Source organism: Nylanderia fulva, unplaced genomic scaffold (genome assembly GCF_048542155.1).
Source record: "Nylanderia fulva isolate GAGA-0341 unplaced genomic scaffold, ASM4854215v1 Scaffold79, whole genome shotgun sequence".
Taxonomy (NCBI): Eukaryota; Metazoa; Arthropoda; class Insecta; order Hymenoptera; family Formicidae; genus Nylanderia; species Nylanderia fulva.
In genome coordinates, this window is record NW_028190905.1 from 243151 (window position 1) to 255851 (window position 12701).

At 29.4% G+C, this 12701-nt stretch overlaps 1 pseudogene; it reads left to right on the plus strand.

Moving 5' to 3' along the window:
• Window positions 1-617: 617 nt before the first annotated feature.
• Window positions 618-9857, plus strand: LOC146720065 (uncharacterized; annotated as a pseudogene).
• The last annotated feature ends 2844 nt before the right edge of the window (window positions 9858-12701 follow it).

Consider the following 12701-nt stretch of genomic DNA (forward strand, 5'->3'; position numbering starts at 1 on the left):
TTATATATAAAAAGACAAGCTAATGGATTGAATCTACAAAATAATACTGAATTTTAGCCTGATATATATGTATAATAACATTATAGTCTCTGCCAAAATTATCAGGGCTTATAAACAAACCTTGATATAAAAAAGGTGAAAGACTGAGTTACCGTCTCATTTGAGATCTGAGAGTTGTGACGGTTAAACGTTTTGTTTTGTCTTTAGTAAATAACTTTGTTAAAAAGACGTCGGATCTGATACTTGAAACTTTTGTAAAATAATCACCAATTTGTTTGAGTGAGTGTGCAGTGCATTTTACTTGTCAGATTATAATGAATAATCGGATATTGTTTATTTAGATCTCAAGTTAATGTTTAACAACATTTCATCATGAGGATTCAATCAAGAAAATCTCCCTTGACCAGTAAATCAGGAAGTCTATATTTATAAGTGATTGCATGGTACGGTCGCTCGAACTCAGTATCTATCAGTAATGGTGGTTGTCATACACGATGACTTGTTTAGCAACATATGTAACGAGACAAAAAACTGACTTTATATATTTATGTGTAGATAGCAATGTGAAGCTAGTTTCACTAGATGTTACTTCATTGTTCACTAACGTACCATTGGATATGGCTATTGATTGTTTGACAAACAGATGGGTATATATTGAAAAAGAGTGGATGATTCTACGAGATGAATTTTTATTGGCAATTCGTTTTATCATGAATTCGACCTATTTTATGTTTAATAATGTTTGTTATCAACAGACTTTTAGCACACCTATGGGTTCTCCCCTCTCACCGATCATTGCGGATATCACGTTGCAAGATTTGGAGAGTAGGGCGATTGCTGCAATTCCGATGTCACTTCCATTTTATTTTAGATATATTGACGACATCGCGTTGGCGACCCCCACCCTCCATGCTTAATATTGTATTAAACACTTTCAACTCTTTCCATCCGAGATTGCAGTTCACCATGGAGGAGAGGGTTGACAACCGATTGAATTTTTTAGACGTCACCATTATTGTAAACAATGGGAGCATGGAGTTTGATTTGTTTCATAAGCCGACGTATTCAGGTAGATATTTAAACTTTGAGTCGCAGCACCCTCTCTGCCATAAAAAAGGCACCATTATCAGCCTCATAGACAAAGTTTATTGGCTCTCTCATCCGAAATTCTATAAGAGTAACTTTGAGTCTATGATTGGAGTTCTTTTGTCTAATAATTATCCTGTCAATTTGATATTTCAAACATTACAAACGCGATTAAAAAAGTTGTTTTTCCGCTACAATAATAAGTTTCATAACAATAGAGCAAATATATGCAACAATAAGATTCTAACGCAGAAAAAAGTTTCGTATTTTAATATTCCGTATATTAATCATGTATTGGAGAGATTCAAAGATATCACACGTGATTTGGATGTCATTCCATCTTATACAGGAATTAACAGTCTTCGTAAATTCATCAAAGTACACAAGAATAAGTTACCAAGGAAACTCCATAACAATGTAGTTTATAAAAATGATTGTATGGATTGTGATGCGTCGTACGTAGAGCAGACGGGTAGACTGTTGAAAACTAGGACGAAAGAACATCGCAACAATATAAAAAAAAACGCGTCACAATTATCAGTCATATCGGAGAATAGATTACTGAATCATGATTTTAATTGGGATGATGTAAAAGTCTTAGACAAGGAGCCTTTTTTAGGTAAATGTTTGATATCGGAAATGATCCACATAAAACGTCAGAGGAATAGTTTAAATTTACATAGCAACACCGATAAATTAAATGATATAAAGAAAAAAACCATAGTTTGAGTTTTTTGGACATCAAGTTAATATAAAAAAATAATAAAATTACATGTGATTGGTTTAGAAAGCCTACGTTTTCTGGAAGGTACTTGAATTTTCTTTCACAACAACCTATATGTCAAAAAAGAGGAACGATCATCGGTCTGATTGATAGGGTAATTTTATTATCTCATTCTTCATTTCATCAGGATAATATAAAATTGATTATTAACATCCTAATAAATAATAATTACCCGGTAAAATTCATTTTTGACACTATTAACGATAGATTCAAAACTCTTTTTTATACTAGAAGTAATGTTAACAATAACAGTCTAAATCAGTCGAAGGATTCTCCTTTGTTTTTTACTGTGCCTTACTTACCGAATGCTACAGAACAATTGATAGGTATTAGAAAAAAAGTTGACACTAGACTCTCTTACGTAAGCATGAATAAATTAGGGAAATTTATAAAAACACATAAAGACAAAATACCTAAAGGAGCGAATACGAATGTAGTTTATAAAATTAACTGTAAAAACTGTGATGCCTCATATGTGGGTCAAACTAGCAGAAAACTGAATACTAGGATAATTGAACATAAAAAACACATTAACAGAAAGTGTTCCAATAAATCAGTTGTTACTGATCATAGATTAGAGTTCTCCCATGAATTTGATTGGGGTGAAGTAAAAATTTTAGATAAAGAACCATATTATAATAAAAGACTTATATCAGAAATGTTATATATAAAAAGACAAACTAATGGATTGAATCTACAAAATGACACTGAATTTTTGCTTGATATATACAATAATGTTATAGATTCTTTACCAAAATTGCCAGGGTTTGTAAACAGACCTTGATATGTATAATGAAGGTGAAACACCGAGGTACTGCCTCATTTGGGATTGAGAGTTGAGACGGTAAAAACGTTCTGTCTTTAGTAAACTTTTATCTTTAGAATAAACTGTGTCTATAAGATTTCGTATCTGATATTTGAAACTTCTATAAAATAATCACCAATTTTGTTTGAGTGAGTGTACAGTGTATTTTATTTGTCAAAAGTATAGTGAATAATTGGATATTATTTATTTAGATCTCCATTTAATGTCTAACAACATTTCAATATGATGATTCAATCAAGATATCTCCCTTGACCAATAAATCAGGAAGCCTATACACATAGTGATTACACGGCACGGTCGCTCGATCTCAGTATGTATCAACAATTTGCACTTGTCACACGCGATGACTTGTTTAGAAACATATGTAATGAGACAAAAAACTGACTTTTTATTATCTTGACATCGTTAATTGCCGTCTTTAATGTTTAATATTACATTTCAATTTATATAATATTTGTATTGCGCTGAGGAAGGCTCGAAATGTCAGCCGAAACGTTCGCTTTAATGTGTATTTCTTATGTATTTATTATTTCATTTAAATGTGAATAAATGATCACTTCTTATTTATTTCTCGTTCCGTTCAAATGAAGTTTTTTAATATCAACTGACAACTTTGTTATGTTTAATAGCTCTTATAGCCCTTCTTTGTTTACAATTATTAATTTAACAGAGCTAATTACTATTTTTATTTAAATGATATATTTGATCTTTTAATAGAAAAATTTATCAAAATCTAGCTCTGTGATTATACATAGCCGTGGTTTTGTTAGACCTTTGACATAAGCGCCGATAAGTTTTAGTTGTTTTTATTTTTATATTTTATTTTTATTTTTGTTTTTTTTTGCGTATATATGTATCGACTGTGCCGAGGTAGAATACCGCACAGTCGTTAGAGTGATGTGTCACGTGTAGCATCGTCTTCTCTCTGTTTTTACTATCGGGGTAAGTGCTCTCTCCGTTTTTTAATTTTTAATCCTTGTGGATCTTTCTATGTTTAATTTATATAATGTTGTTGTGATTTTGATTAGTGTTGGTAAGGGAGTCACTTATGTGCTCTGCTTCCTTCCTGACGATGGTCACCGTTAGGGAGACGCTCCGACGGCCGGACGGTTTGAATAGGGAGGAGAATAACAGTTATTTTGTTTGCGGATTGTATGTATATGAGTTTTATTTTTTTATAATTGTAACGACTATCTTTGATTTCTTGAATTTTTGTATTTTGCAGCTACTGAAGAAGACCCGAAGTGGGTCGAAACGTTTAGAATTTAATAAATGAGTTTTATTTGAGATCTCATTTCAATTTATTAATTTTGTGCATGACATCCGCACAGGCTTTGATTGCCGTCGATATTTCATTTTTATTGTAACACAATAATTCGAGCCGAGTACAAAAGATTTTATTTATATATTTATTATCTTGACATTGTTAATTACCGTCTATAATATTTTAATATCACAATTCGATTTATAATTAAAATATTTGTATTGCGCTGAAGAAGGCTTGAAATGTCAGCCGAAACGTTTGCATAAATGTTTATGTCTTATGTATTTATTATTTTGTTTAAATGAATTTTATTAATATCATCTGACAACTGTATTATGTTTATAATAGCTCTTATAGCTCTTTTTTGTTTACAATTATTATAATTATTGAGTATGAATTTTTATACGAGGTGAAATGGACTTAATTGACCCACACTAGCTATAGATAAAAAATTCTTTTATTACAAAGAAACCCAAGCAGAACAAAAAGTCACAATAATATCAAAATGATATCAAAATGACATCATAATGATTAATAATAGTCATATTTTGATCATGACAGAAAATTGATCAAATTATGATTTTGAAATTTAGAGATGCTGTTTGGCCTCATTCACAATAATTTAAACTTAGATTATTTCGGATAAACATAATTGTACATATTAGACTTTAAATATCGTGTTATGTAGATATGAAATATTTTCAACAAAAATGATTATATCGTGGTAAGAATATGATTTGTAAATGAAGTGCGACGCATGCGCGCAGTCTATGATGCAGTCAGTGTCTCGCGTTCTAACCTTAACAACTGCGTCTACTGCTCGCGCATTGCATCATCCGCATCATCATTTTGTTACCCACGTGAAAGATTGCATCTATTGTTTATGAAGTGTCTAAGTAGTAAATGAGTGTCTAAAGAGGTGAAAAAAGCAAAATAATAGCGTCTAAAAAGATGAAAAAAGCAAATAAACTTTTGTAAGATATATCTTGCATAGCATAAGTATGCTTGCGTGCGGATAGGCACGCGCATCCTGTAGATGCGCGCGCAGGTGTCATGCGCGTGAAAAAAGATCAGTTCAGTTAAACGTGGTGTGACAATTATTAGAACCACCTCACGAGCAAAACCCCTTTGTTGGCCTCTCCCGCGGCTTTCCTGACACCCGCGAATCCAGGCATCTTCCAATACATATGTAAATACCATGTTCCCGCCGCGTGACTCGCTCTTATAACTTGGCTTATGCCATACAAATCGTTGCCACGTAGTTGTACGTCGCGTGCGCCCGTTCCCACTCCTCCGCTGTACTTTTTGATAATGCCCCTCATGGCCGCCCGGCTTCTTTCTCCTCGACCACGAGGCTCGCGCCGCTGCGCGCGCATCTACAGGATGCGCGCGCCTATCCGCACGCAAGCATACTTATGCTATGCAAGATATATCTTACAATATTTATATTGCATTTATTTTAATTTTTGTAAGTATATATGTTATGTAGATTTTGTAATTATCTATGTTTATTAATGTAGTAAAGAAAACATTTTTACTTATTTTATTAGCATATGCTGATATATGGTTGCGTTTCAATATTTTATCTAATGTAATTCACACATATTGAAAATCATATGGCGATAGAAAAAATCTGTAAATTGTTTATTCTAAGTGTCATTTTTCTCAAAAAAATTATTGATTTTCAGGAATAGACAAAATCATAATTTGAGGAATAGATAATAGTTATAAATACATATATTGTATTAAACACACATATTATTAAATATTATTAAATACATATATATGTATATTTAAAAAAATATTTTTTAATTTGTATTATTAATTTGTATTGTATACATTTATTTTAATTGTTGTATATAATATTTTCTGATCTACATAAATTTATGCGCCTTATAAAAAGTTAATTTTAATTGCTGGAGAATGTTATAATTTAAAATTAATTTATGATGATATCGCATATATTATATTTTGAAAGCAATTATAATATCATAATTTATAAGTTCTTCTGAATATTTTATCTAATCATCCAACTATCATATAATATGTATAAATATATATATATTCAAACACACTTATATTAATCTTGCAGTTATATTTTACGAAAAAGAAAGTTCTTCGAAAGTATAAAATCAGAGCAAAAAATAGAATTCATAAAGCTTTTATTAAAACAAAGGCAAAAGACACTCTTACACAGAAGCTTGAGTTTAGTACAGATCAGAAGCTTAAAATTAATGCAAATGAAACAAGCTTGGTTTAATGTGTGATTCTCCTAATGATAATATTGCCGTTCCACAACAAAATTTTATGAATATCATTGTTGAAATTAATGAATGTGATCCGAATGTCAATAATGATGCAAGGATCAATGATGACAATGAAAACATTTATTGCAATAAATTTGAGAATAAAAAACAATGGTTGTTTTTCAAAACGAAGAAGAGAAAAAGAGATATGTTTTGACAGGACTTAGAGATTGGAGACTTTGTAATATATCTAGAAAAAAAGTAGATGATATTTTAAAATTATTTAAACCCATTTTACCTTTTCTTCCTAATTCATATAAAACCCTTCTTAAAACCCCACGCAAAGTTCCTTTGCAAATTGTTGGGACAGGACAGATGTGGTACAAAGGTATCAGACTTAACATTGCACAAAGAATAAATTATCAGTATCTGACTGAAAACAGCCAGATTTTCATGGATGTAAATATAGATGGAATACCTCTTCATAAGAATTCTAGCAAACAATTTTGGCCAATACTCGGAAGATTTGCACATCAAAATATTCTTACAGTAAATCAATGTAAATTTTCAATGAAATTTTGTTTTATCGTATCTTTATTAATATATCTTTATTCATATTAGAAATAAAAACTTTAATTTATTATTTGTTTCAGGTGCTATTGCTAAAAAATTTCCGTCATGTGACGTTATACAGGTTCAATCAAAAATTTCCCGTTGGTTTTTTACAAGTAATCAGAGAAAAATGAGTGCAATTGATATGCTTTAAAAACGTTTTAGTAAATTAAACAATCGCATACATATGATTATAATCTTCAAAAAGTTTTTTTATTTGTGACAAGTAATTGTGTATCTTTCAGTGTATCTTAAGTTGTTGAGAAATGCAAAAACAATATAAGTTTAATTTGAAAATATACGTATAGAAGATAAAACTAATTATGTTGATGCACGATTGTTTGGTTTTCTATAAATTATGTAAGATGCGCAGAAGAAAAGCTAAGGCTAAGGCAATAATGTTAAATATATAAATATATATACCGCACATTTTTTTACCCCCGATTAAGAAATGCAGATAAAATGTTATTTTTATTTTAATATAAAATTTTATTTTTGCTAAATGTATTTAATTATACTAATTAAGAATTTTAGATAACTATTAATTTAGTGCAATACTTCTTGTGTACAATTTATTTTTATTACATACTACAAAACCGACTATGTGCGCTAAATAATGGAACTACGTTTCCATATATTATTCTGTTCTTAAATAAACAAAGTTTTTATTTTAAAATAGCATAAATAGATAAAAATTATTATATTTATTTTGACTTCCTTCTTACTAAATTTCTCGAACTTACAGGTATTATGTATTTTTATGAATTTGTGAAAATATTTGATTTTTGAAGCATTATAATATTTTGATTTTTCATTTATAAGATTATAAAATATAAAAGCCGAAAAATATAAATCTTATAGAGATTATGTTCTGTAAAATATATATTCTTCAGCTTTTATATTTTATAATCTTATAAATGAAAATTAGGATTAATGCTTCAAAAATAAAATATTTTCGCAAATTCGCAAAATATTTTTGTAGTATCTACGAGATTTTAATAATTTTTCATGCATAAAAAATCATCAGAAAGTCAAAATACAATCATAAATTATGTTTCCTTAAAAGCATAAAATGATATCATCTTGACTTTCTAAAAATGATTAGTTTTTGATGTCATCTTGACATTTAAATGACTTTTTGTTCTATTTGGGAAGCTACGTTTTGACCCTTAATTGGGTCCTCTTCAGGATGTTCTTTAAAATACAAAGATAAAACTACAAGTTCATAATGACAGTCTTTGGTATAAGATCGGAATGTACCGACTTAACAGTGATACATGTATGTGAAAAACAAAGGAAAGTAGTGTTTACTTTGAAAAGAACCTTAGAATTAACGAAACATATATTCATATTCTTTATATATTACATATAATTTTTTATCATATAATTTTAATAAATTTATATATTATAATTTTTAAATTGTACAATTTTAGTTTTTGAACATTTATATTTCAAATTTAGCATAACAATTTTTAAGTTGTAAACTAACATTTTGTTACAGATATTCTCATGAAAAGGAATATGGTGTTTAATAAATTAAAAATTTAATTTTGATAAAAGAGCCTTTGAAAATTATAACGTAAAATATTAACATATTTTTAACAAATTTTCGTATTAACGTAACTTTTAATAATTGCATTATATTGATAACTTAAGTAGAATTAAAAGATAATATATATATATATTGATTTTTAATATCTAAAATGCCTAGAAAAGCTTTTATAAATCCTGAAGTTATGTTAGATGCATTAAAGAAATGCGAACCATTTAATCAATATAATCAATTAAAATGTCGTTCAGATAAAGTGTGGGAAAAAGCATGCAAAATAATTTCTGACAAATTATTACCTAATACTTTAAATTTTTATGTCAGAAGTAAGATAGATGGAATTGAAAAGAAAATTTGGAAAAACATTTTAATATTGCGAGAAACAAAGAAGAAAGAAAAATAGTAGATAGGAGTATTAGTTCTTTCAATCAAAGTAATAACAGTGAAGAATTCCAACCATATAATTTTCCAGAAAATCTTAATGCAAAGTTACTGTTCAAAATTCGAACGTGCAAAACCTGCGGATAAGAAATCATTAGAATCTTTCATGCAGTATTAGCATGCAACATGCATCATGCGGATAATTTATTTAATATTATTTTGTAACATGCGTAATTTTACATTACATTTAAAATAGCGCTCTATTCTAGCGCTAAAATCTAAAATAGCGCGAATATTCTAGAAAATAGGGACTATATAAGCATCCTCTCAAGAAGCCGCGGCGCTCTTTTCCTATTGCTTATCGTCGCAAATCGAGTGTGCTTCTAATCTCAGAAAAAGATCGCTTGTCTTTTTCGCTTTCAATTACCGTTGCTTGCGGAACACTCAGTACTTTATTTTTGACACGGCTTTTCTTTCGGTTATTGTACTCTTTGATACTTTCGACTCGGCTATCTTTTGGTTAATTCTGTGTGGTTTGAATAATTGTATTTTTTTGTTGTTGTTAGTAGTGTAAATATATTTTTTAATATTCACGATACGTGTGTGTCGAGTGCAGTGCTATTCTGTCGTTTCGCTTCCGACCTTCCTATCCTGCTTTCCGTCGCGCACAGTTACCAAAATTTTGGTTTGAGTTGGAACTATTCAACGCGAGCAATGGAAATCTATTTATCCTATATCAAAAGTATATAAAGAAAAAGGAACTAATGGTAAAAAATATAAAGTAGGTACTTAAAACTGGTTGAACTGATATAATTTCTAAAGCTTGTTTCTTGAAAAATAAACTTCCATGTGTTTATACATTTAAATATAGCAAGGTTTTTAAATGTACAGAAGCACAAACATATTTAAAAATATATGGTTTTTGCAAAGAATGCGGAGCCAAATTTAATGCCCATTGTTTATATGAACCAGCTCCCGATAGTGGTATAATTTTAAAAGTTCATACTGTAGATATTTCTGGAATACCACATGAACAAAAGCGAGCAGTAAAAGGAAACAGTCGAACAGAAATTGGACAAGAACTTTTGTATAAACAACTGAGACAATAGCGTATAGATGCTATAAAAGACTTATCATACAAATATCCAGAATCATCATATTTTCAAAAAAAATGCACATTAAGAAAAATTAAAAAAGAAGCTATCATTCGCGAATTAGGTATCAATAAAAATCTTGATCCTATCAATTCATTGGTTGAATTGAAATATAAAGGAAAATATATGGGATATATAAAAGAAGTTTCTAAAGAACATTTTTATTGTTTTTATTGGTCTCCTATGCAAATGAATTTATATAAAACTTTAATTAAAAATTGTAAACAAAGAAGGGCTATAAGAGCTATTAAACATAACAAGTTGTCAATTAATATTAAAAAATATAACAAAACTTCATTTGAACGTAGCAAGAAATAAATAAGAAGTGATCATTTATTCGCATTTTAACGAAATAATATATACATAAGAAATACACATTAGAGCGAACGTTTCGGCTGACATTTCGAGCCTTCCTCAGCGCAATACAAATATTATATAAATTGAAGTGTAATATTGAACATTAAAGACGGCAATCAACGATGTCAAGATAATAAAAAGTCAGTTTTTTGTCTCATTACATATGTTTCTAAATAAGTCATCGCGTGTGACAAGTGCAAATTTTTGATATACAAGATTTAGTATTACAAGATTTGGAATCTAAAGCTCTGAACCTACTTAACTATAAACCGGTTTTTTTCCACAGATATGTCGACGACCTTATTTTGTCAGTACCTAATAAATATATTGAACATACGTTAAACACTTTCAATTCGCTACACCCGCGTATTCAATTCACAATGGAAAAAGAAAAAAACCATAGTTTGAGTTTTTTGGACATCAAGTTAATATCAAAAGACAATAAAATTACATGTGATTGGTTTAGAAAGTCGACGTTTTCTGGAAGATACTTGAATTTTCTTTCACAACACCCTATGTGTCAAAAAAGAGGAACGATCATCGGTCTGATTGATAGGGTAATTTTATTATCTCATCCTTCATTTCACCAGGATAATATAGAATTGATTATTAACATCTTAATAAATAATAATTACCCGGTAAAATTCATTTTTGACACTATTAACGATAGACTCAAAACTCTTTTTTATACTAGAAGTAATGTTAACAACAACAGTCAAAATCAGTCGAAGGATTCTCATTTGTTTTTTACTGTGCCTTACTTACCAAAGGCTACTGAACAATTGATAGGTATTACAACAAAAGTCGATACTAGACTCTCCTACATGAGCATGAATAAATTAGGTAAATTTATTAAAACACACAAAGACAAAATACCTAAAGGAGCGAATACGAATGTAGTTTATAAAATTAACTGTAAAAACTGTGATGCCTCATATGTGGGTCAAACTAGCAGAAAACTGAATACTAGGATAACTGAACATAAAAAACATATTAACAGAAAGTGTTCCAATAAATCAGTTGTTACTGATCATAGATTAGAGTTCTCTCATGAATTTGATTGGGATGAGGTAATAATTTTAGATAAAGAACCATTTTACAATAAAAGACTTATATCAGAAATGTTATATATAAAAAGACAAACTAATGGATTGAATCTACAAAACGACACTGAATTTTTGCCTGATAGATACAATAATATTATAGATTCTTTACCAAAATTGCCAGGGTTTGCAAACAGACCTTGATATGTATAATAAAGGTGAAACACCGAGTTACTGCCTCATTTGTGATTGGGAGTTAAGACGGTAAAGACGTTCTGTCTTTAGTAAACTTTTGTTTTTGAAAAAAACTGTGTCTATGAGATCTCGCGTCTGATACTTGTAACTTCTATTAAATAATCGCCAATTTTATTTGAGTGAGTGTACAGTGCATGTTATTTTTCAAAAGTATAGTGAATAATTGAATATTATTTATTTAGATCTCCATTTAATGTCTAACAACATTTCAATATGACGATTCAATCAAGATATCTCCCTTGACCAATAAATCAGGAGGCCTATACACAGTGATTACATGGCACTGTCGCTCGATCTCAGTATGTATCAACAATTTGCACTTGTCACACGCGATGACTTATTTAGAAACATATGTAATGAGACAAAAAACTGACTTTTTATTATCTTGACATCGTTGATTGCCGTCTTTAATGTTCAATATTACACTTCAATTTATATAATATTTGTATTGCGCTGAGGAAGGCTCGAAATGTCAGCCGAAACGTTCGCTCTAATGTGTATTTCTTATGTATATATTATTTCGTTAAAATGCGAATAAATGATCACTTCTTATTTATTTCTTGCTACGTTCAAATGAAGTTTTGTTATATTTTTTAATATTAATTGACAACTTGTTATGTTTAATAGCTCTTATAGCCCTTCTTTGTTTACAATTATTAATTTAACAGAGCTAATTACTAATTTTATTTAATTAAAAAATTTAGAAAAATTGAAATAGATGCAACAGGAAGATTAATAAAGTCAATTGAAAAAATAAACAGCAAAAGAAAGCATATATTTTTATATCAAATTATTATTATAGGCGGAAATAGCATTCAACCAGTTTTTCAAATGATATCCGAGAAACATGATAGAAACTTAATTACATATTGGCTAAGAGAAATTATATTGGCTAATAGAAATGGAGCTTCAATTCCCCCGGAAGTTGATTGCGATTTTTCGATGACACTTTTTAATGCTGTAAGTTTGGCTTTTAACGAACGTAATTTAAGAAATTATATTTTTGATTGTTATCGGTGGATTTGTGGCGAAATCTTACAACATCCACTTCAATGTTATATAAGAGTTGATATTGCCCATTTAATTAAAATTATTTGTCGTAAAAATGTATTTGACAAGAAACATCCAAAGATAAAAGATTTTT